General features: G+C 49.1%; 1 protein-coding gene across 3 annotated transcripts in view; it reads left to right on the top strand.

Moving 5' to 3' along the window:
• Positions 1–23,885, top strand: part of LOC138497986 (ubiquitin carboxyl-terminal hydrolase CYLD-like) — a 1,189,455-nt gene that overhangs the window by 690,760 nt on the left and 474,810 nt on the right. The window lies entirely within an intron of this gene.

The following is a 23,885-nucleotide window of genomic DNA, read 5'->3' as shown; positions in this document are numbered from 1 at the left end:
CCCCATAGCCCCACAATGTCATTCCAGAACTAGCCAATGAAGCAGCTTTGCTGTAATATACCTTTAGTATGAGCTCTATTAGCTTGGTCTTAAATATTAGCATGAAACGAGGACCCCCCTCCCCAATGTTTGCTTAAACCTCATAGATGTTTTTTACATGTGCGTCTGGTGGAAAATTAGACGAGAAACAGACCCCCAGATATTCAAACTCATTGACCATTGGAATGATAACATTATTGCTTAGAAGGGTTGGGAACTTTGGTAGACATTGTCTTCTGCTGCATACCATGATGGCTGATTTTGGAGTGTTCACTTTCAGATCTAACCCACTGATAAACAGTGTATAAACAGTAATTAGGGAGTATGTGCAATCAATATTGTGTCTACATAGGCCAATTGCTGCAAGACTCTATTGCCTTATCGCGGGATATGGAACGGTCGATTTCACCAACATTTCATAGAGGCCATTTATGTATGAGCTAAATAATAGCGGCGCAATGACACATCCCTGGTGCACCCCTGCGTCGACTGTGAAGAAACTCGTACAATGACCTTTCTTCCCACTTCTGACACATGCTTGTATATTTTGATGAAAAATAATTAGGAGTTTGACAATACCCTCTGGGGGCCTCATGAACCGGAGCACTTGCCAAAGCTATCGACTATAGCTTTTTTATAAGCTGCTCTGACCTCTATAATTTATTGCCTAGAGGTAATAGGGTTTTTTTAACAAATGAATTAACCTGGTCTTGGCCTTAGTACAATCCAAGTTGAACCAACCAGGTCAGTTAGACTTCTTTATGTTTTGACAAGTAGTTGTGAATATATACGATCAATTTGCATTAAGCAACTCAAAATCAATAGGGGTACTGCTTGAGTTGTCCGACCCATCCAAAGGTGTGGCAATAATTGGTAGTTTGGAGAGCTAATACCTTCTAGTATTTTCCTCTGATCAGCCTTTGTTTAGAGTTGGCTAAATGGGTCATGGTCAGATGTGGCATGTCAACCGAATTAGGTGATATTTACAATTTTAGCACAATCGGTTGCTAAATATATCCCCCACAACATGAGCATCTACAATTAGTTTCCAGTACGATCGAAGTACCTCAAGCTAAAAGTCACCTTACCTGGTCAATTCTTTGAAAGGCGACAATTCACGGCTCTCAGACCCCATTCATCCAGTCTGGACATTCATTTCAAACCACTCACACAAGTTCTGGGGTCCCACGTTGCCTTCTTTCTCATCATAAAGATTACAAGGATGGCCATTCCCATTTTTAAATTGCAATCCCCTCAAATCACATCCTCATTGATTAAGGTCTTTGTTACCTCATCTAAAAGGAAAATGAATTTGGTCAAATATCCCTGTTTATATTGTTGATGAGAGCTGTTATAAAAGTTAACCAGTAAAACCTCTTTGGTATTGTAGTTTTACCCTAACAGTTTATATGAACGTCGATGCTTCAACAGGTATAATTTGGTTAAGAAAATTTGTTTTCACCAATATGGGCATACCTCTGTAAAAACGCCCTTGAGTAAATTATCTTGTGACCACGTTTCTTGGAGCAGGATTATGTCTGTTTGGTCAAAAAACTCCAAGATATCTGGTCTTCCCAGTTTCGTTTTTACCCATGCCACATTCCAAGAGATTACCGTAATGACAGATGTATCAAAGATATGAACGGTGGTCAACGCATGTGTTTTTATGATATTCCTTTTTCTCACAATGGCTGATGGAACATTAGACATAGGTGACCTTTGATTCCAACAGACATTTGATTGACTTGGGGATAGTGTGATGAATCCTGCAGAGTCATCACGAAATCCCAGCCTAAGGTCCCTCCCATGTAACGTAGGAAGCCACTACCTGATCCTAACCCTGGGGGTAGTATCAAGAGGGAGGATCACCTGGGAGGGGAAGGATGGCAAGGGAAGGTAGTGACTACATCATGAGATGTGTTCATCCTCTTCTGAGGATGAGGTTTCCCTAGTGCCTGAGTATGTAATGGTATGTTGTCACAGTAGGCCCCCCCTCCCAAACTTAGCCACGGTGCCAAGTATGAAAACCCTTTTTATAAACCTGAAAATTATGTATATAAGGGTCAAGGAGTCAATATTACTTCTCCTAGTATTAATGATTCTCCATTGTGTTCTGATTATAACACAAGAGAGCATCACTGTCTTTGAAATCAATTAGAAAGTAAAGTGAATTCAACTGTTCTAAAGAGGGATATCCAAAAAGGAATTTTGTAACCCAAATTGCCAAGGCCAAAGAGAGCTGAGAGTGACACCAATGCAATTTGAATATGATGTTCCCAAAACAAGATACCCTGTGGGAGAAAGCTGTACACTATATTGCCAACAGCCAAAAGGTTGGGTAGAAAGAAATCGGAGACTGCAGGAGCACATCTCTCCTTGTATAAAGGATCAAGGGGGAGAGAACTGTAACCTGCATTGCCTCTGGCAAATAGATCAATGTAAGAATCATTGTCCTTTGGTACAGTATAATTGTGACCAGGAAGAAGATAATTTGATGTACTGTGAATGTGGTATAAGGTTGTGGTGGAAAAGAAGTGGCAATTCCACTACCGTGTTTTGATGTACTATTGTATAACCATCCTGACTAAAGTATATCTTTTTGAATGAGCTATCCTGACTGAGGTGTTACTTATGAAGGAGAAAACCGATGTGACAGAATGTGATTGATCTTCAGATAAAAGAACACATACAACTGACTTTGGATTTAATGTGTGAAGAGAAAGTCTTTTAGTTTGCTAAGAAGGATTTTGTGGAAACTGTAACAAGTGTCAAAAACCCTGGGGGTGCTGCTGAACAGCAGCGCATGAAAATGTAGGTCTCTGAAGCTCCGTGAGGCCGACATCATCCTTCTATAATATACTGCTAGAGTTGTTGGAAAGCTGGCTCGGGGGTCATAGTTCTGTTGGGGACGGTGCCAGCCATCATCAGGAGCATTCCAGACGTGATCTAAAGTTGGGACGGGCGGGAACAAAGTGATTGCAGTTGCTGCTGCAGTAGAACGTGGGAAAGCGGCCACCACCTTGTGGCAGATTGGCTGGACGCAGTGGTGACTACCCTGGGTGCCGGCTATATTAACACCAGAGGGCTGAGACAAGGGCACCGCCGAACAGTGCAGCGTAACTTGAGCAACAGGCACCGGGGAGCAGCTGTGGCTGCTGTCGGAACATGCTGCACGGCATTGACTGAAGACCGGGGCTTCATGGGGGAATATTTGCAGCGTGGGCTGCAACATGGCTTGGGAGCAGGTCAGCGGGGGTGTATGATAGTGAGAGTCCAGTGCCTGGCTGCCAATGAAACGAAACGGAGCAGGCTGCTCCCATCTTCTGCTTTTCTGTCTCTGCAGGGCAGGCCTTGGGGCATAGAAGGTGGCAAGCGACTAGAGAGCCCACTCTGAGCCACACTGCCACAACATGAGACCCAGCCGCCATCGGAATGGATTGGGCTCCTCATGCCAAGGAGGACCAGTCTGGGGTGGATGAACACCCCCAGGTGGCACTGTGGTGTGGTGGGGGTTACGCCCGGGGCTCGTAGTCCAGGGTCATCACAAGAGAAGACCTGATAAATGCAACATGTGTGCACCCAGCTGGTGGCAGGTTCCCATTGAGGCGGATACATCTAGTGGCGCACCTTGGCTGAAAAGGACTGCACAGTGGAGTGGGCCATTGTGTGTGTGTGTGGTGAGCGGGCCCTGGCCCCCCAGACCCAGGAAGATTCATCTGGTGGGGAATACATACAGGGCTGAGGTACATTCCTTGCAGACCCAGCATAAAGACTAATGTGCAACACTGAAGACGAGAGAGGTAACGGACCCTAACACAGATGCTGTATCAACGTAGGAGGTGCCCCTGGTGGCCAGCAGGAACGAGGTGGAGTGACACATCTGGGAGGACCAGCCCTGCCTTGATTGGGGCGGGGTAGCGATCTGTCAGTAGCTGCCATTGCAGGGGGGGTGAGAAGCGCTGCCGCAACGTTACCTGCCCCTTGTGGGCCGAGAAGAGCCTGAGGGGGTCAAGTCAAGAGGCCGCTACTGGAGGGCAGGTGTGAGACTGGGGAGTACCCTACAGGGAAGGGCAAAATAGATCATTTTGCGGTAAGCAGCCTTGCTGTGGTGCAGCCCAATGCAAAGAGCAGTGCCCATATGGAGAACCTGGCACAGTACCCGGCCATTTCGCTTAGTGACATCATGGGGGCCATTGCAGAGTCCCGGTCCTCAGTGGAAGAAAAGATTGACGGACTGGCATCAGAGGTCTCCTTTTTGCGGAAGGACCGTCCGTATGTTGTCATCAAGAGTAGGAGAGGCTGAGCAACGGATATCAGACACAGAAGATGCTGCAAAGAAGATGGAGATACAACTAAATGTGGTGTCCCAGAAACTCAAGGTCTTGGAGAGCAGGGCAGAGGATAGCGAGGGCAGATCGAGGCGAAGCAGCCTCTGTATCCTGGGGCTGCCGCAGAAAGTGGAGGGGCCCAACATGGAACATTTTTCAGAGCAGTGGTTGGTGGAGCTTATGGCGCTGAAAAAACTCTCCAATTTAGTTTCTGTAGAAAGGGCCCATGGGAAGGTTAGTGCCAGGAGCCCACCCACATACTGTCATCGCAAGGCTTCTAAATTTTAGGGATAGGGACACCATCCTGCAGATGTTGAGGGCAACCGCCCGATTACATACAACGGCACCCGATTGGCTTCTTTCCCGATTACACAAGGGAGGTGCAGTGTGCACGGCAGCGCTTTGACTCAGTCAAACGTAAATAACTCTCCAGCTGCATTAAATATGCCCTCTTTTTCCTCTCGCAATTGAAGGTCTACCATGGGGTGAAGGCGCTCCTCTTCAGCACACCACAAGAGGCGTGTGAGTGGTACGAGACAAACATCCAGCCGGCGATGGCCCGTATGCTATGGATGGAGGCGCAGAGACCTGGGACCAAAATAGTGCCATTGTCTGCCCTGTTATACTCGCAGGACTCGGTTTCCCGAGAAGACACAGATGGGACATGGGACCGAGGGGAGGAGGCTTGAATGGCTATTGACAGGTGGCGCCAGGCACTGATACATTTTGGAACGTTGAAATCTTCTGGTGCAGCACCTCTAGTGAACAGGCCTCTGGACTACAGGAGTTCTGGGATAGGCCCAATTTGGGCTAGTTGCTGAATCATCAGCTGTTCCCCTCATGGTTAAGTTATTTGGCTCGTGCAGGTTTTGCACGGGCCTAGGGCGACGGGTGCTTCAGTTAGGGAAGAAGAGCAAGGTGGTGGGTGTTGGGGATGTTTTTCACTGTTTCCATTGTTACTGGTTTCATATTTCTTGGCTGTGGTGGGCGGATCGCTGTACAGTGGGTCTTAGGGTGGGTTTGTATGTGGGAACGACTGGCTGTGGGGGGCCCGGCTCCCCTGGGGGCAGCTGCCTTGTATCTGGTACTTAGGGTTGGATGGCTCAGGATAAGGGAGTCACCTTGTTAACGTGGAGTGTAAATGGGATGTGCTCTGGCTTTAAGAGAAGGTTAATATTGCAGTTCCTCAATAGGTACTCACCAGATTTGGCGCTTATCACCGAAACCCACCTGTCGTGGATCGCATTGCAAGTTCTTTACGCGCATAAACTATAGAGTGGCCTATCATGCCGTCTTTGCCAGAGGGGCAAAGGGCACCTTCCTCCTGATATATAAAAGGGTGCCATTCTCGGTCATGGAGGTGAGAACAGACCCTGGTGGAAGGTTTGTGTTTATATGGGGGGGGAGAATTTTGAGGGGAGGGCACTTGGGGAATTGTGGCGGTGTACACTCCCCCTCCTCTTTCACAGGAGCTGCCTAATGATCGCCAGAAGCTTATAGTGCTGGAGGAGGCAGAGAGGTGCATCCTGGGAGGAGATTTCAATGATGAAATGGACTTTGGCCTAGACAGATCTCACGTGGGTAGTAGTAATCTGGGGAATCTCACTAAATGATGCACTTTCGCTGGGGTAGTGGGCTGTTTGGATACATGGTGAGCCTTGCACGCAGGAGGGACTGGGTGCTCCTTCTTCTCTGGGGTTCACTATTCTTTCTCCAGGTTGGACTATCTCTTCATCCCGCTAGGGGATAGCCATAGGCTGCTTGCTGCAAAATGTATAGCCAGGGGGATTTTGGACCACTCACCATCACTAGTTACGCTCAAGAGCAGACGTGTCACGATCCCATTGTGGGCGCCCGAGGCAGGCAGGTCAGGAGGAGGGGAGGCCCGTCTTCTAATAAGGTAGGGCGACGGTGGGCAGGTATAATGGCTGGCTGGCGCGAGTGTGTGTGGGGGGCGTGACATCGCTGCAGCCTGTAAGGAAGGGCCTACCACAGAGGAGGCAACGCCTGGCACGAGCCAAGGAGCTTTGAGCACGTGCAAGCCCGGCACGTGCAAAGAAACACCTGGCACGTGTGAGAAACCAACGCACTTGCGCATCTAGCCATGACAGGGTGTGGCTCAGGGCTATAAAACCGCGCCCCAGACCGCACCCTGTGCTTAGAGTTTCGTCTGGTCCTAGCAAGAGTAGTGTTCCGCTTACCGCTCCTGTTGTCAGCAGCCTTCTGAATCTCTACGCTTACCGTTTTGGCCTGCAGCATCCTTCAGTATTCCTTCGGTTGCCGTCCTGCTCTTCAGTGCTCTTCTGCAGCCTTCAGCATCCCGGTTACAGCAATTCATCTGTGGACTGTTGGTTCTTCATCGCATATCGGCTTTGGACTTTTGGTTCTTACTCTCGCCTTCGAAGCCTGCCTCGGCCGCATTGTCCGAGAACCTGGAAAAGCAAGCACCTGGGTGAGACTCTGCATCCTGCTCTTACCCTCGCCCTACCGCCTCCTCGACAACTCATCTGTGCTTTGAAACGAGTTCTCCTTCTCCGGCTCACCACGGCTCCTCCTTTAGCTGTTCTGCTCCTGGTTGGAAAAAAGGACAAAAGACAGTTAAAAGCAAGCCAACAATCGTGGGAAAATATCATCGTGTTACAAATAGACTTACCTGTTCGCCACCGTATCCTGTGCGCTGCAGTTCTCTGACCACGCGTCTTCAGTGAAGTAACTGGAGATCAATACACCCCAGACGCCCGGAACCATCATCGCTACAAATAAGGTGAGCCACGCTCATGCGCTCCAGTCAGCCACGTCCTGTGGAGAGGAGCGAAGGGAGGGGGGATCCCGCTAATATACAGTAGACTTACCCTGTGTTCATCTCCAGGTTCATCTAATACCCCCAGAACACCACCACCTCGAAGCCCCGAAATCACCCAGGCCCGTCCCAACCTCACGGTCCTGTGGAGGTTAATCCCCAGTTGGCGGGTGGGGGAAGGTGTGGCTGGGATAAATGTCCGGGCGAAGGTCACCAGTAAGGGGGCTACTCTGCATTACAGACGCACCAGGCTCTCCTGCAGGGCACCAGAGGTAAGCGTGGCAGGACGTGAGTCACCCACACAGAGGCTGAACCCATACTAACTGTGCTTCCCTGAGTTCACAGAGGCATTATAGTACACCACGCAGGAATACTTCTTGGTCAATGATGGATCAGTGGCCAGCCCGGTCACAGTCTAGGAGGTTTATGAAACGGTTGGGAGGAAGGCGATCTCACTCGTCACAGCACGACAGAAGCAACCCATACTAGCTGTAATGGAGGCCGAAACGGGAAAAGGCCTCAGAAATAGCAGAAGCGGCCCTTGTCACTGCTGACTCCCCTAAGGCGCAGCTTAAGCTGCGTATTGCTCATGGTGTACTCCAAAATGTAGCGCTGGACAACGCGAAACAGGCACACTGGCGTAGACAAAGCAAAAATCATGAAGCTGAGGACAAGGTGGGTAAGATGCTTGCATGGCTAGAGCGCAGGGAAATGCAGGTATATGCAAGCCCTGCATAGTGATGGAGAGGCTCTGATGAGAGACACTGACATAGCACAGGCGTTTGCGGGCTGTTATGAGGCTATTATGAGTCTCTATACAGTGCCCCGTCACAGTTGTCCGCTCCATGGGCTGTTTCTGCAGATTAAAAGGGATGGTATATTGAGGAAAGCATGCATAGTGATTCTCCCCAAACCAGGTAAGCTACAGCAATATTATACCTCTTATAGGCCAATATCATTTAATTATTTATACATTTTTTACATTTGTCAAGTGCCCAAGGGCATCAGGGCGCTGTTGCAACCGGTTACACTGATAAAAGATTGTGTAATTGGTGTTCATAGTTGTGGGTTGGGAGATAGCAGTCCCGCTTAGGCAAATAGCCACGTTTTTGAGGGCCCATACAGAAAGGCCAGTAGGACGTTGCTCTCAGTTCCGGCAGTAGGGCGTTCCAATGTTTAGCTGCCACTGACAGGAAGCTGGAGCCTGCTGCTCTGGACCTTTTAGTCTTAGGCATTTTTAGTCGGATAGCATAAACTGCCCTTACTAGTCTGCTGGAGGTGGATCTGTGAATCTTCTGACATAACTAATATGGCATAATATTATGGCCTAATAAATGGGGAAGCGAAAATCCTGGTTAGGGTCCTAGAAAATAGTCCACAGAGAGTAATAAGCTGCCTGGTCACATGTACCACTGTGGGTTTATGCCATCAGTCTTCCCGCATGAACTTGCGTAGGGTGCAGCTGGCCCTGGGTGAAGCTTCCACTATCCCTGGTCCACTGGTGCTACTGTCGGTAGATTTTTAAAAAGCCTTTGATTCCATGCTTTGGGACTTGCTGTGTGGGACTATTGAAAGAATGGTCTTTGAGGAGAACGTCCTGAGTTGGGTGCATTTACTGTATAAATGGCTGGTAGCTAATGCGCGTGTTAATGGGGTGTGCTCAAGCACTTTTCCCCTGGAACGGGGAATGTGGCTGGGATGCCCCCCCCCCCTTTGCTCTTTGCCCTAGCAGTAGAACCGTTGGCAGTAAAGCTCAGGCTGATCACGGAGTGGGTGTTTATATGCGGATGACCTACGCGGATGACTTACTGATTTATATGGGCAAGGATACTACGCGATTATCAGCGCGTCAGTGGGCTTAAGGTTAATTGGCAGAAGTCTGTTTATTCTCCATCCAAGGTGGGAATGCTGTGCTCCCACAGGACTGCCTGGGGTGTGGTTATCTCAGACGGGTTTTTCGGAATCTAGGTAGTAAACTGAGGGAACATCTCTCAAAGTTTATAGACCTAAATTTACTCCCGAGAATTGAAAAATTGAAGGTGGATGTCACGCACTGGCAGTCCCTTTCACTAAGTCTGATGGGCATAGCAGCCCATTTTAAAATGTCCCTGCCCAGGTTTCTCTATGTACTGCACAACGCTCCGTCCCCCACTATCCAGTAGGGTATTTAAGGGTATAGATCGGGTTCTTAGGGAACTTTTGTGGGTGGAAGGGGGCGGTAAGCAAGCTCGTATTGCCCTTTAAAATTCTCCAGTGGTCAGTTTGGGAGGGGGATAGGCCTGCCTAGTTTGCAGCGATACTACTGGGCAGCGCACTTTAGTGTTGTGAATGACAGGTTACAAGGGGACCCGGGGGTTACCCCACATTGAGTCAGAACGGGGCTGATTGCGGTCAGTACAGGTCTTGTATGCTAGGCGGGGCGGTCCCACTCATGTTGCAGAGCGTGCAGTGGTTATGGTACGAGGCACACATGAATGTTGGTTGGAGTGGGAGGCCGACTCTAAGTCAACCCCTATGGGCTAATGCACTTGTCCCTGAGCTCCTCCAGATGGGTCACTTCAGGCATTGGGAGAGACGTTGAGTCTTTGCGGGAAACATTTGCCCTGGGCGAGGGTGGAAGCTTCAGATACATACAGCTGTTGCATGCGGTTAGAGCTCAATTACCGGTTCTGAGTGAGATGCTGCAGTGCTTCCCGTTGGAGGCTAACCTACTTGCAGCATGAATGGAGTCAAAGGTCAAATCAATGCTGTATCAAGTAATATCGGCTTTCGGAGCTCAGGAACTGTCCAGCCTCAAGTACAGATGGGAAAGAGATGTAGACCCCATAGAACCTGAGGAATGGGTGGAATTGCTGATGTTCCTGGTGGTTGCCTTTGGACTGATTGAGAGTAATCATCTCGCTGTGGGGATCTCCCAATCACCCCTGGATGGATGGATGGATGGATGGATGGATGGATGGATGGATGGCTGGCTGGCTGGCTGGCTGGCTGGCTGGTTAGCCGAAATGGACATGTGCATGGCCTTGGAAAGACGGGTGTACAATGCCAGGTTGTGTTCTGCTCTGCAAAGTGTATGAAGGTCTGGGACAAATGGGAGGAGGAGGGGGGTGGCGGGTAGGGATGTTTATGGGATGGGTTATAATGTCGGACACTGCTGTGACTGCGCTTGACGTACCTCCACAGCGCTTTGCAATTACACATTATTCAATGTCCGTTTTTCTGTGCTACCATGTCAAGCAATAATGGTTATGGTTACTGTTTTTTTTTGTCTTGCTGGTCTCATACAAATAAAAGTGTGACAACCCCTTTGTACATGAGGTAGTCACTTTGCCAAGTGAAGGACATATTGAATGAGAGGAACTTTGTATTCAACCTTGGGTGGAACTTGGCTAGTGAAAAGAACTTTTCTGAAATTAAATTTTGGTTTGAAAAATCTTGACATGATCCAGGGGGAGGCCACTGAGCCCTGGTCACAAGGATTCCTCTTTATAACTTTTGTATTTGAATATATATGTTTGTGACGTTTAAACAGCCAAATAATTCCCATCTGATTTTGTTGTATATATTAGTATGAGGGCCAGAAACATTTGGACATTTGTTAATTTTCCTTTAGCCATAGTTTGTTGGGTCGGAAAATCCTTGTTAGGCTAAGGAAAGATAGGTATTTGTCTCACCCTTTTAATTAAATACAATGGCTACTCGTGAGAAAACTATACCTATGTGTCCGTCTCGCATTTCTGACCACTTACAATAGTCTGTCAATATTTTCAATATCTGTCAAACATTCAAAATTATTTCTCAATGGGATGGACGGGCGGGCATTTTGTCCCTTCTCCCCAGAGGGGAGCCACCCCCTTTGGGGCTAGCGAGGTGAGCCAGCTCAGCATGACCTTCCCTATGGGTCTGGGCAAGTGGGACTTCACTTGCAGTGACTCCCCTCTTGGGGACAAGGACTCCCATTCTGATAAGGAACTCCCGATCCAGCGTATATTATCTACCTACATGTGAATTGGAAAGACTGTTGTTACTTCTGTTTTGTATACTTCTGTTTTAGCTTGACCGAATAGTAACATTTGTTCAATCTCTTTGGCTTCGGGTAATGCTGGATCTCACCTAAACTCCACAGTCAAAGGGTAAAGACACCCCCTCTCTGTTTCGGATGATTTACATAAAACCAAGAGGAACTTTGATTGAGAAGAGGCAATCCTACGCAGAGGTGAGTCTCTGACGGGAAAACGTCCTGGAATGTCAGAGCCACACTAGACCGAGGAGCAAGCGGTAGCATGGAGAGAGAACAAGATGCTTGCAAGATTCTGGAAGGCTGGAGTCCTGACCGGCAGCGCGGCCTGGGTCAAGAAGGAGTCAGGGATGGTAAAGCAAGTCTTACCTGGTGGCACGACCACACTGAAGCGTTGGTGGGCCTGGGGCCTGGTAACTGATGCCGAGACCAGATCGAAGCAGAGAAAGCAAATCCCAAGCTCAGCACGAGAAGTGCATTAGCTGCCGAGCTGAGCAGCGGAAGAGAAGCGAACGCTCTTGAAAAGGTAACGCAGTGAAGAGGGGCGAACAGTGAGAATCGAGACTGGGAGAGCCCACAAGGGTTTTGGAAGCCAGCAAAACCTGAATAGAGATAAAGCAACAGTATTGGACTACTTTGGGGAGCCCTGGGAAATCGAAAGACATTGACACATAAAGCTGGAGAAGCCACACTGGTTTTAGGAACAATGTAATCCCAAACAGAAATAAAGCAAGGCCTCCAGAGATCGAGAGGGCTTCAGAGAGCCATCAGAACTTTGAAACCGAGAGATTTGAAAATCCAAGGCCGGGAAAGCCACAAGGGCCTCACAAGTTTGCCGGTCTGGTGACAACGGTACCGGTAAGCTTGCCGGTACCGTTGTTACCGGACCGGAAAACTACGAGTTCTGCACATGGGCGTTCCGGCACCTGCGAGCAGCCACTGACGGTAGTACCGGCACCATTCAAAATGGTGCTGGTGCTATCGTCTTCCCCATTCCCATTGAGTCCTATGGGACTCAAATGAGAATGGGGGAGTAAAAAATTCTGGCGCCTGGCAATGAGGAAATACAGGGTCCGCCAGGGCTGTAATAGCACTTTATTTCCCCATTGCCAAGCGCCGGAAAAATGTGCTAGTTTGGCGGCAGCCTGCCGGTTTTACCGGCAACGCTACCACCAAACTTGTAATGAGGCCCAAAGTAAGTCTACCAGAGGGACAGAGTGCTTTGGAGAGCCCTATGAAATTGAAACTGCGATATCCAAGGCTGGAAACACCACGAGGGTTATGGGAGCCCGATACACCTGAACAGAGATAAAACAAGGCTATCAGAGACCCAGAGGACTTTGGCGAGCCTTAAGGAAATGGGTTGTATACGGATTGATCGTTTTACAACTGCTCGAATGACAATTGACCTTTTCACAATTGACCGAATTGTGAAGGTCAATTGTACCATATATGTGGGGGGAAACCCCCCACAAACCCCCACCCAACGCCAAACCCCCCAAAACCCATATATATACTGGTCGGAAGCATTTTGCGGAGTCCCCTGGCCTTAGCCATACTTTTGCTAAAAATTTTAAATAATAATCTATTGACATCCTTCCCCACCCCAACATCGAACTTCGACACTCGACGCCGGCTGGAGAAGAAATCGACCGTCGGCTGCAGCACGACGGATTTGGGCCTCGGAAGGCCGCTGGCCTCGGCCTGGGCCTTGGAAGGCCTCTGGCCTCGGCCCTGCAAGTAGGGAGAGTGGGGGGTGGTACATACTCTACACTCTTGGTATATAGGTACACCTTATACATTTCCTACACTTAACAGCCCGCTGCCTCAAGGTGCGTATGGAGGGTACCCCTTTTCAATTCTGCCCCAAGTGCAATCGCAAATACCCTTGGGTCGACAGGCACGCCATGTGCAATCTCTGCTTGCCGAGGGACCACCCCGAAGCGAACTGCAGAGTGTGTAGTAGGTTTAAACCTAAGACACTTAAGGACCGTTCGACGAAGCGTTGGGCCCACCACGCCAGGCAGGCGGCCATGGCAGCGGAGGGCGCCTTCAGCGACGGCAGCGACGCTGTACTTTCGGACGGCGAGGGCATTACAGTGTCGAAAGACAGCCGAGCGCAGGTCCCCGACCTCGGAAGGTCGTCCGGCAGGGCGGCTATGGGGAAGACCCCCGGCGACACAAGCGCTTCACATACTACACACACTAAACACACTAAGTCCAACCGAGACTCGACGTCGAGTTCTCGGAAAGAGGCACAAACAGAACGGTCCGATTCGGTGTCCTCTGGGCGCTCTCGATCAAGATCGCCGCATGACTCCAGGAAATCATCCGCTCTTGCCAAGAGTGCCTCGCTCCCTAGGCTAACAGAAGTTCGATCGTCGGAAGACGAAGACGACTCCACCCCCAGGCCGCGCTCCAGAAGTCGGAGCCCGCAGTTAAAGCCAGCAAGGCCCCACGATCGAAGGACAGGGACACCACCCCCGATTCTCAACGCCAGGCGTCGAAAACCTCTGGAGCCACTAAAGGACAGGGAAAACATTTTTCCACGCACGGGGAGGGGGGAAAACAGCAGAAGAAACAACCTTTGTACTCTCCCACACCTGTGAAACACACCACTCCCCCTAAACAAACATACAAAACCAGGTCTGCTGATATGTCTAAGACCAGCAAAGCTACATAGACTTGCTGAGAGAGTCATTCCAAGTTCCAAAAAATGGTCCAGTGAAGACATAGATAGGGTCATGTCAAGAATGTCTTCTTTGGCTGATTTTTATGATAAAAATCCAGAACATTTCCTCTCGTATGATCCACAAGGGGCGACACCCTCAGGCTCTACTGATCCTATCCCCCTGAGTAAAAAGCCCCGGTTTGAAACTCCGATGAGGTCAGAACCCTTCGAGGTACAACCATACGCAAGACCATACTCACTGTATCAAGGAGAGGCTTCCTTTGGTGAGGACCAAGAATTTGGTATGGTAGAAGAGCAAACCGGGACGGGCTACTATGGGGATGATGAGGATCAGGAAGAAGAAGAGGAGGACCAGGAAACATACAGAGTAGATTCCCCGGTAGAGAACGAAGCCCCGGTTACCGACTCCCCGTTCGATAACCAACCCCTCCTAAACGAGGTTCTCGCACGCACGCGCAGCAGAACATTTCCACATTGACACCCACGGTGTCCAGGAGGAAAGGGACTTCGCAGAACAGTTAGCGGGAGAAAGGAGGCCTGTTGCCCAGACCATCCCTATCCTTAACTCCATTCAGCGGAGAATAGATCCGTCGCTGGTGAACCCGAACCTCACCAGAGCAGTCAATCCCAGAGTTGAAAAGCTTTTCAGGGCGGCCCAGTCTGACCCTCTCTATATAAGAGGACATCTGAAGCCAGACTCCCTAGTTGTCACCAACACTCGTAAGAGGGCTGGAACACCCTTGTCATCGTCCGAAGCGCCTCCAGACAAGGAGAGCAAAAAACTATATGGTTTCGGCAGGAAAGTAGCCTCAACGTCCGCCTATCAAGCAACGATTGCAAACTCCACCACCCTGTTGGCCAGCTACAACTGCCATCAGTGGGAAGAAGTCACGGCACTCATAGCCTCTGCTCCTGAACCTTTAAAGGGCCAGTTAGCTCGGATTTCCGCAGAGGGTAGAGCCGTGTCTGGTTGCATTTTGAAAGCAACCTTCGACGCCGCGGACAACGCAGGCAGATTGATAGCGGAAGGCACTGTTATCAAGAGACATGCGTGTTTACGGCAGTCTGGTTTTAAGGCAGAAACCCAGGCATCATTATTGGACAAACCGGTGGAAACCGATCTGTTGTTTGGTAAGGCGGTCGAAGACGCACTGAATAATGCCAAGGACGAATATGAAACACTCAAGTCCCTTGGCCAGTTAACCAATAAACCCCCTAACCAGAGAGGGAATAGTAATTTTCGTCGCCCACGCGGCCAGAATTCCCAGAGAGGATCTACCTATTCCCAGGGGCAGGGTACACAGTGGAACAACAACCAACAGTCTCCCCAGGGTTACGGCAGGGGTAATAGGAGAGGTCGTGGTAAGGGCAGAGGCAGCCCCAACAAGGGAGGCGGCACGCCTCCACCAAAGCAGTGACGCTCAGTTCAAGGTCCCTTCTCACGCAACCCCAGTAGGGGGACGCATTTCCAACTTCACCCAGGCTTGGGAACGGATCACATCAGACAGATGGGTGCTGTCAACAGTATCCACAGGATATTGTATAGAACTACTACAGCGTCCCCGGAACCATCCTCCACGACAAAGAGTACATTCTTTAGAACATCAGAAGATTCTCCTCGAGGAGATCGCCATTCTGCTAGAAAAGGACGCGATAGAACTCGTCCCGGGACACCAGGTAAACAAGGGTATTTATTCAACTTACTTCCTTGTGCCAAAGAAAGATTTGACAATGCGCCCAGTATTGGACTTACGGCCTGCCAACAAGTATGTCAAGCCCCAAAAATTTCGTATGACAACGCTACAAGAGGTAATCCCCCTCCTAAAAAAGGTGGATTACATGGCAACCTTGGATATGAAAGATGCTTATTTTCATATTTCCATGTTCCCAGCGCACAGAAAGTATTTGCGCTTCAAGGTGGACAGTCGACACTACCAATTCAAGGTACTGCCCTTCGGGATAGCTTCAGCACCAAGGGTATTCACCAAGGTACTGGCGGTGGCGGCTGCACACCTACGCAGGGAGACAATCCCAGTGTACCCTTATCTGGACGACTGGCTCATAACGGGGGAAACCCCAGGAATTTGCAGGACAAACATTGAAAGGACTCTCGACCTCCTCCACGAGTTAGGCTTCTCAATCAACGAGAAAAAGTCAAGCCTAGTGCCAAGCACCTCAAAACAATTCCTAGGAGCAATCCTAGATACCCAAGAGGGGTTGACCTTTCCTTCAGAAGAAAGAATTCGGAATATACTACTGCAAATTCCGCATTATCAGTCCGGTCAACAAATAACGGTACGCAAAGCAATGCGTTTACTGGGCATGATGGCGTCATGTATTTACCTGGTCCCCCACGCGCGCCTGCGCATGCGTCCCATGCAGGAATGGTTGGCGAAACAGTGGTCTCAGGCAAGTGGTCAGTGGGACGATCTAGTGGTCGTTTCGCCAACACTAGTACAAAGCCTTCACTGGTGGACAAGAGAGAATCTCGCAAAGGGGAAACCCTTTTACGATCCCGAAGTACAGGCAATAGTCACTACAGATGCATGCCTGACGGGGTGGGGAGCTCACCATCTCCACCACACAGCTCAGGGTCTCTGGTCTCACTCAGTGGCCAAGAACCACATCAACCTGCTAGAGCTTCTGGCATTATTCAGAGCGCTTCAGGCGTTTGAGCCCCACCCACTAAACCTGTCAGTGCAAATCCGGACGGACAGCACAACAGCCATGTTCTACCTGAACAAGCAAGGAGGGACTCGCTCGCCAAATCTGTCCAAGCTTGCCCAGAAAATCTGGATATGGGCACTCAGACGGAACATCTTCCTGTCATCACAACATGTTCCAGGGGAGCTCAATTCCCTAGCGGATGCTCTGAGTAGAGACTCCCTCCCAGAGGAACACGAATGGGTTCTACACAGAGAGGTCGTAGAAAATATCTTCTCTCAGTGGGGTTTCCCCACTATAGACTTATTCGCCACAAGCGAAAACAAACCATGCCCAGGATTTGCATCCAGGTTCCCCCAACCAGACTCCCAGGGGAACGCCCTGTGGATGAACTGGTCAGGGATGTTTGCGTACGCTTTTCCACCAACTCCTCTCATAAGGAAAGGGGTGAACAAGATGAACAGAGAGTCAATGACGCTCGTCCTAGTTGCTCCCATGTGGGCAAGGCAACCGTGGTTCCCACACCTAGGCAGGATGGCAGTGTGCGAACCCAGCAAACTTCCAGCCTGGTACAACCTACTGTCCCAGCACCAAGGTCAAACAGTGCACCAGCAACCCAACTCAATGAACCTGGCAGCATGGCTCCTGAGGTCATAGAGTTTGGACATCTCAATTTACCACAGAGGTGTATGGACATCTTAAAGGAATCTAGGAAACCAAACACAAGGCACTGTTACTTTGACAAGTGGAAGAGGTTTGTTATCTGGTGCCAGAGTAGATCAATCAATCCGGTTGATTGCACTCCTTCCACTATTGTTACATACATGCTCCACCTGCTAGATCCAGGATTGGTTTTTAACTCACTGAAAGTACACCTGGCAGCCCTGTCGGCTTACACCACTTCCCATAGCAAGGTTTCGTGGTGGAAAGTACCAGTAGTTGAAGCCTTCATGGAAGGAGTAAAGAGATTTCACCCTCCTATTTCAAACCCACCACCAGGGTGGGACCTTAATGTGGTGCTAGCCAAGCTCATGGGCCCCCCTTTCGAACCCATGCATAAAAGCAGTCTCAAACACCTGACTTATAAAACGGCCTTCTTAGTAGCTATTACTTCTATAAGAAGGGTCAGTGAAATTCAGGCTCTGTCGGTGCAGGATCCCTTCTTTACTGTCCATAAAGACAAACTGGTTTTACGCACACACCCTAGGTTCTCACCTAAATTTATATCTACCTTCCATGTAAACCAGTCCATCGAGCTTCCGGCTTTCTTCCAGGACCCGCAAAGCTCGGCTTAGGTGAAACTACACACCCTAGATGTGCGTAGGGCGGTCCTCTACTATGTAAATAAAACCAGACCGCTAAGAAAAGCAGATCAACTGTTTGTCTCCGTAGCTACAGGCAGAGAGGGGGATCGCGTCTCTAAAGGCGCCATCTCGAAGTGGATTATTAACTGTATCCAGCTGTGTTACTCACTCTCTGAAAGAACTCTGCCTTTCACGCCAAGAGCCCACTCTACTAGAGGCATTGGGGCCACTCTGGCTTTCATTGCAAATGTACCCCTTGACACCATTTGCAAAGCAGCTACTTGGAGCTCTATTCACACCTTTACTCAGCATTACTGCATTGACACCCATTCCAAGGCAGATACACAAGTGGGACAAGCGGTTCTAAGACACTTATTTGCTCATGACCCTTCTCACATCCCACCTCCTTCTTCAGGTACTGCTAGCTAATCTATGCACAGCATGTGATCTAAGCAGATTCCACAAGCCTCAGAAGGGATACATTACTCACCGTAATCGTATTTCTGATGTTTGTATCTGCTTAGATTCACATGCGACCCACCCTTCCTCCCCTCTGAGAGAAGGCGCATGATTGCTTGTAGTCTTACCTTTCTGTCTATCTGCTTGGATTATCTGTACTCACACTACTCCTCATGCAACCTCATGTCAGAAAAAATACAATCTGAGGATCCTAGACGCGTGAGGGATCTTGGGTACAGTGGACGTCACACTAGGGATAGTATTACTGGCACGCCCTGTGTCGACGCCCATTTTCGAGTTTCGAAAAACAAACTGTAATACTCCGCAGCTTCCACTAGATGTCGGCCTATGCACAGCATGTGAATCTAAGCAGATACAAGCATCAGAAATACGATTAGGGTGAGTACTGTATCCTATATATATATATATATATATATATATATATATTTGGTCAATTGTGAAAAGGTCAATTGTGACCCTTTAAATTCGGTCAATTGTTCTTTCGAACAATTGTAAACGACCAATTTGGGTAATAACAAGGAAATGAGAGATTAGAATATCCAAGACTGGGAAAGCCACAAGGGCTGGTGAGCCCTGAGAAACCGAAAGATTTTAAAATCAAAGGTCGTAGAAGCAGTTCATGTGGGCAAGCATCAAACCAAGACCCTGCTAGATAATATATACAAGAGGACTTTGGGAAAGCAATCGAATGATGAAAAAACCTTGTGAGAACTAGATTTGTTAAAACCCTCATCTGGAAAGAAATTCAGAATTTGACGAACTTTTGTTTAAAACCTTCTTATGGAACGAGATCCAGAGGATTGATGAACCTTTCTTTAAAACCTTGTATTTCCTGAGGAAAAGGAAATCGTATGAAGTATATTTATAAAGAATGAGAGCCATAACATACAGGACCTGCAGAGAGGTTGAGGACTGTACTGCAAGGAATTGATGAACGTGCTTCTTGGAGAAGAGATCCAGGTGTTGGGCCAGGGAGAAGCCAAATACAGAGGCCATTGCTCCGGCCTCCTTCTTTCTAAAGTGGTAGGGTCAGTTAGCATAATAGGATTTGATCCAAGGACTGTTTTTCTTTTGACAAGCTTCATTAATTTTAATTTCTAGGTAGGGAACTTCCCTTATAGAGGTGTAGGTCTAGATAGGCATTTTCTTTTCCGGTTTGCCACAGTACATGTACAGTTTAAAGTATTCCGTTTTCAAATTGCACCAGCACCTCTCTGGTATTCACAAAAGTACAAGCAGTGGTGGCGGCAGACCCTGCAATGAAGACATTCCATTGTACCCTTATCTGGACGACTGGTGAATAACGGGGCCGAGCCAGCAAAATTGTCACCAGTATGTACAATGCATAGGTGATCTATTGCACAGGGTTTTCAATCAACAAGAACAGATCCAGTCTAGTCCCAAGCCATGAAAAACAGTTTCTATTTGCTATAATAAATGCACAGTTGGCTCTAGTCGTCCCTTCCAGCGAAGGGTACAAAATCTACTGAGTCAGATACTCAGTTACATAACAGACCACTAGATAACAGTCCGAAAGGTCATTCGCCTGTTCTGCAAGTTGGAATCTTGCATCTTCGTCGTACCACACGGCAGACTCAAATTGCGTACAGTACAGCAATGGCTATCGGAACAGTGGTCTCAAGCAGAGGACGATTGGGCTTTCTTAAGCTTAGATACCAGGAGGCGATTAGTCATATTGCTATTAACATAGTAGTGTTTCGTTTTTAGCAACGCCTGCGCCGTTCTATCTCCTATGTGTTGTTCCAGTTTTTGCGCACTCTTCTCATCTATTGTGACCCCCCCCCCCCTTTATGTTTCTGTTCCGCCGCTTTCACCTCCGCCTCTAGACATCTATGGACCAGCTGTCGCTCCCTAATATAGGCTCCCGCATTACTAATTAGTTTCCCCCTCACCACCGCCTTCAGTGCATCCCATATGATTCCTGCTGAAGGACCCGAATTTCCTGAAAATAATTAGCAATAACCTTGTCTATCTCCCTACATAACAGCTAGTCCTGCAAGACCGGGTCATACAGCTACCACGGGGGGCGAGGTGGCGACAGCCTCGCCTCAGTCGCTAGAGTGAGCGACACCACTGCATTATCGGAGAGTGTCCGGGTACCTTTTTCTACACACCTCACACAGTGGTATAGGGTGTTGGGGATCAGCAAGAGATCCAGTCTTGAGAAGCCCCTGTGAACATGCAAGTAAAATGAGAAATCCTTAGCTCCCCATGAAACAATCTCCACACTTCCACCAGCAACACAGCAAAAGAGATTGCACTCTTAAATTCAAGTCTAGATGCCAGCAAGGTCTTATCCATCAAGGAGTTAGGCAGCAGATTGAAATCTCCCCCCACCCCGCCATCACTATTTGGCCCTCCGCCCAAAAAATATTATTTTAGGGAATAGACACTCCAGGAAACGGTCCTGCCATGTATTCGGAGTATATAAAGATATTAGAGTGAACATGCGCTCCCACAAGAAGCCCTTTACCCAAACGTATCTCACCTGAGTGTCCCCACGATCTTGACTCTGGTCAATGGTACCCGCTCCCCCACAAATATTGTGAAACCCTGTTTTTCCTCCCTGTAGAAAAGAACAGTCTTGGGTGAGCCCTTGCTTGCAACCTCTTTATATTCCGTTGGAGCAAGTGGGTTTCTTGCAGAAATACAATGGACAGAGACATTTCCCCCAATTTCCTGAGAACCGACTTCCTCTTCACTGGGGAATTCAGCCCCTGAACATTCCACGTACCCAGCAGGATCTGATCCTCCGCTCCCGGATCCAGCTCACTCCCCATCGTGACACCTGGTCAGCATAACTTGATTCCCTGAGAGATCCCCACGCGCCACCGCCCCACCTCTTATAAATATGCACACACACTCTCCCACAGTAACATGTTATAACTTAACTGCCCCAAACCCCCCTACCTCTCTCCAAACTACCACCAATAAACCCAATTACATTTCTTCTGTCCACCCCTTGGACTCAAGTTAGTTCTGACTTGGAGGGATCCTTACCTCCACCTCGTGGACTACCCACCCCGTGTCCACTTGCCATTACTTGCACCTGCAATCACCCAACATCTCCATTTAGTATATACCACAGGCCCAGCAGTATTCAACCCATCAAAGAAGAAAAAAGAAGCAGGGCGACCCTTCTACTAGTGCCGACCCGGTCCCTCATGTCTTCTGGGACAGACCCTTAACCTTCCTTGCCCTTCCCACTTTCATCCATTTTTTGGATCCACCCTGGCTTGGGGCCAAATTCAGCCCCTCCTCCCTTCCCCCTTTCACCTCCTCTCAGCAAGCACTCCCCTTCCACCAGCTTCCGCACAACCCACCGTCTCCCCTGGGATGAGCAATGGAGTGCTGTGGGAAACTCCCATCTGTAGTTCACTTCTTTGCCTCTCTGCCATTCAGTCAGTGATCTCTGTGCTTTACGTTTCACCAAAGTAGAGGAAGCCAAGTCCTGGTACAAGAAAAGAGATATATTGCGGAAGGCGATCGTAGGAGAGGATCTAGCTGTGGCCATTATGCGCTCGTTCGTAGTAAAAAAGTGTACCCGGGACAACACATCTGGGGGTCTGTCCTGGGGCGACGTGTTCCAGGGCCTGGCTCGATGCATCCTATTAATTCAATGGTCGAATTATTAGGAAAGCCCAGAATGGATCTAAAAAGGCTTGTCATAAAGTCTGGGAGGTCATTATCTTGCACTGCCAAAGAGATGCCACATATGCGAATGTTGTTCCTTCGGGAACGATTTTCACTATCCTCCTGTTTATCCACCAAGGCTTCGCACCAGGCTTCCAGCGCTTCTATTTGAACATTCGCCTACCTCATACGATTGCTCACAGAGAGTATCTTCCACCTCTGACACTGTGTTCCCTGTTGGACACCCTCTTATCAAGTGCAATTATTTTATGGGACAACTCTGTGCTTTCGTGAATCTCCTTCCTGATCTCCGCTAACAATTCCTGCAAGTCTGACTTAGTAGACATCTGAGTAAGAAGGGCTGGGAGCGGGTCTGCAGCATGAAACTGAGCCGCCACAACTTTGCCATGCTTGTTGTTGACCACCGGCTGCAATATGGTGCGCGCCCGTGTCTCAAGGTGGGTGAACAGCATCCAAAAAGATAAGCTTCTATAAGGTATGTGTGCAAAACCTTGTCAGCCGCCTCTACATCCACTGCTCAATGGACCTCCATTCCTGGAGGTCCTCCACAGCGTCTCCCCAGGCCTCCTGCCTGCCTGGTGACTGCTTCCTTAGCCTTTGGACACTAGTCTCCTTCCAACAACACTCATTGGTCTCCCCCTTCAGGAACCCCACTCCAAGGCCCACTGCAATCCAGGCACAGTCCGCAAAGACATCTGGTCCCGCCTGAACACAACAACCAAGCTCTGCTGGTCTCCTTCGTTCTGCCTCCTGAATCAAAGAAGCGGGACATCTCTGCTACTTGCTTGCTCCTTTTAAAGTCAGGCAGGGCCACCTGGATACCGCAACACCACGGCTATGAACGTAGGGCTGCTGGATGGCCGGGCTCCTTACTCTGGCCCCCTGCTGGTGCTCTCACCACACAGCACTGGCCCTGGAGAGGCCGCCGACGACTCCCACACCTCCTTGCAGAAGGCCACCAATGGTTCCCGTCACAGTGGCGCCGGTCCCAGAGCCAGACCATGCTCCCCAGGGTGGCAGACGCGTACGTCAAAGCCGGTGGACACTTCTTCACCACTGCCGCCAGAGCTTGCTGACCTCTGCTATGCGAGTAACCCCTCACTGAGCCCAATGGGCGTTGCCACCATGGAATCTGCATGGCCGCAATACACCTCAGCGCCAATCCCTTGAGCTTGGGCGTGCCGGAACTCCCAAAAACGCACTAGTAGCTCCTCACCACCTTAGCCGGCCCTCTCCAGCTGCCTCATGGGGCAAAGCTGGCCAGGAGCGTGTTATAATGCAGATTTCTGCCCTCTCCCCGACGGAGACACTCAGGGCGCCACCCTCACCAACGGGGCTCCTATCCACACCCCCCTGTAGCATTTTTAAAAAAACAAATCTGACCAACTCATAAAGAAGACCTTATTCTACAAGTATTCAAACAAACAAAATTCAATTGCTATGCCACTGAATAACAAGCCAAAAAGGCACCTTTTTTGCATGTTTGTCACTCAAACTCCCAGTTTAAAGTGTCTGATTCAGCACAGCAATTTTCTGTTAAGAGGAGGGCACTACAGTCATTTGCTAGGGCAGAAAAGAAAGCCCTATGTTTTTGGACCCTCTAACTCCACTACCGGTCCATAACTACCAAGAAATGTCCCCTCAACCACCTTAGAGAATCTTGCTTTAGTATGAACACCTGTCCAGTGACCCTCCCGTCAGCTTGATTAGGATTCTGACATGCTTTTGAGAGCTGAGGGTGGGCTATGTATCCAAATAGGAAAGATGTGAGCCTCTCTCAATGTTAAATTGCAACACTTGCTTTTTATAATACCCTGTCGGAGGCCCTCTTGGTTATGTGGTAATGCCCAGCTCGTTCCTTAGTTGGCTTTCTATATTGGATGAT

This window comes from Ambystoma mexicanum, chromosome 5q (genome assembly GCF_040938575.1).
Source record: "Ambystoma mexicanum isolate Mex_15411 chromosome 5q, UKY_AmexF1_1, whole genome shotgun sequence".
Classification (NCBI taxonomy): domain Eukaryota; kingdom Metazoa; phylum Chordata; class Amphibia; order Caudata; family Ambystomatidae; genus Ambystoma; species Ambystoma mexicanum.
Note: the sequence above shows the minus strand (reverse complement) of the source record. Positions and strands in the feature narration are given on the sequence as shown.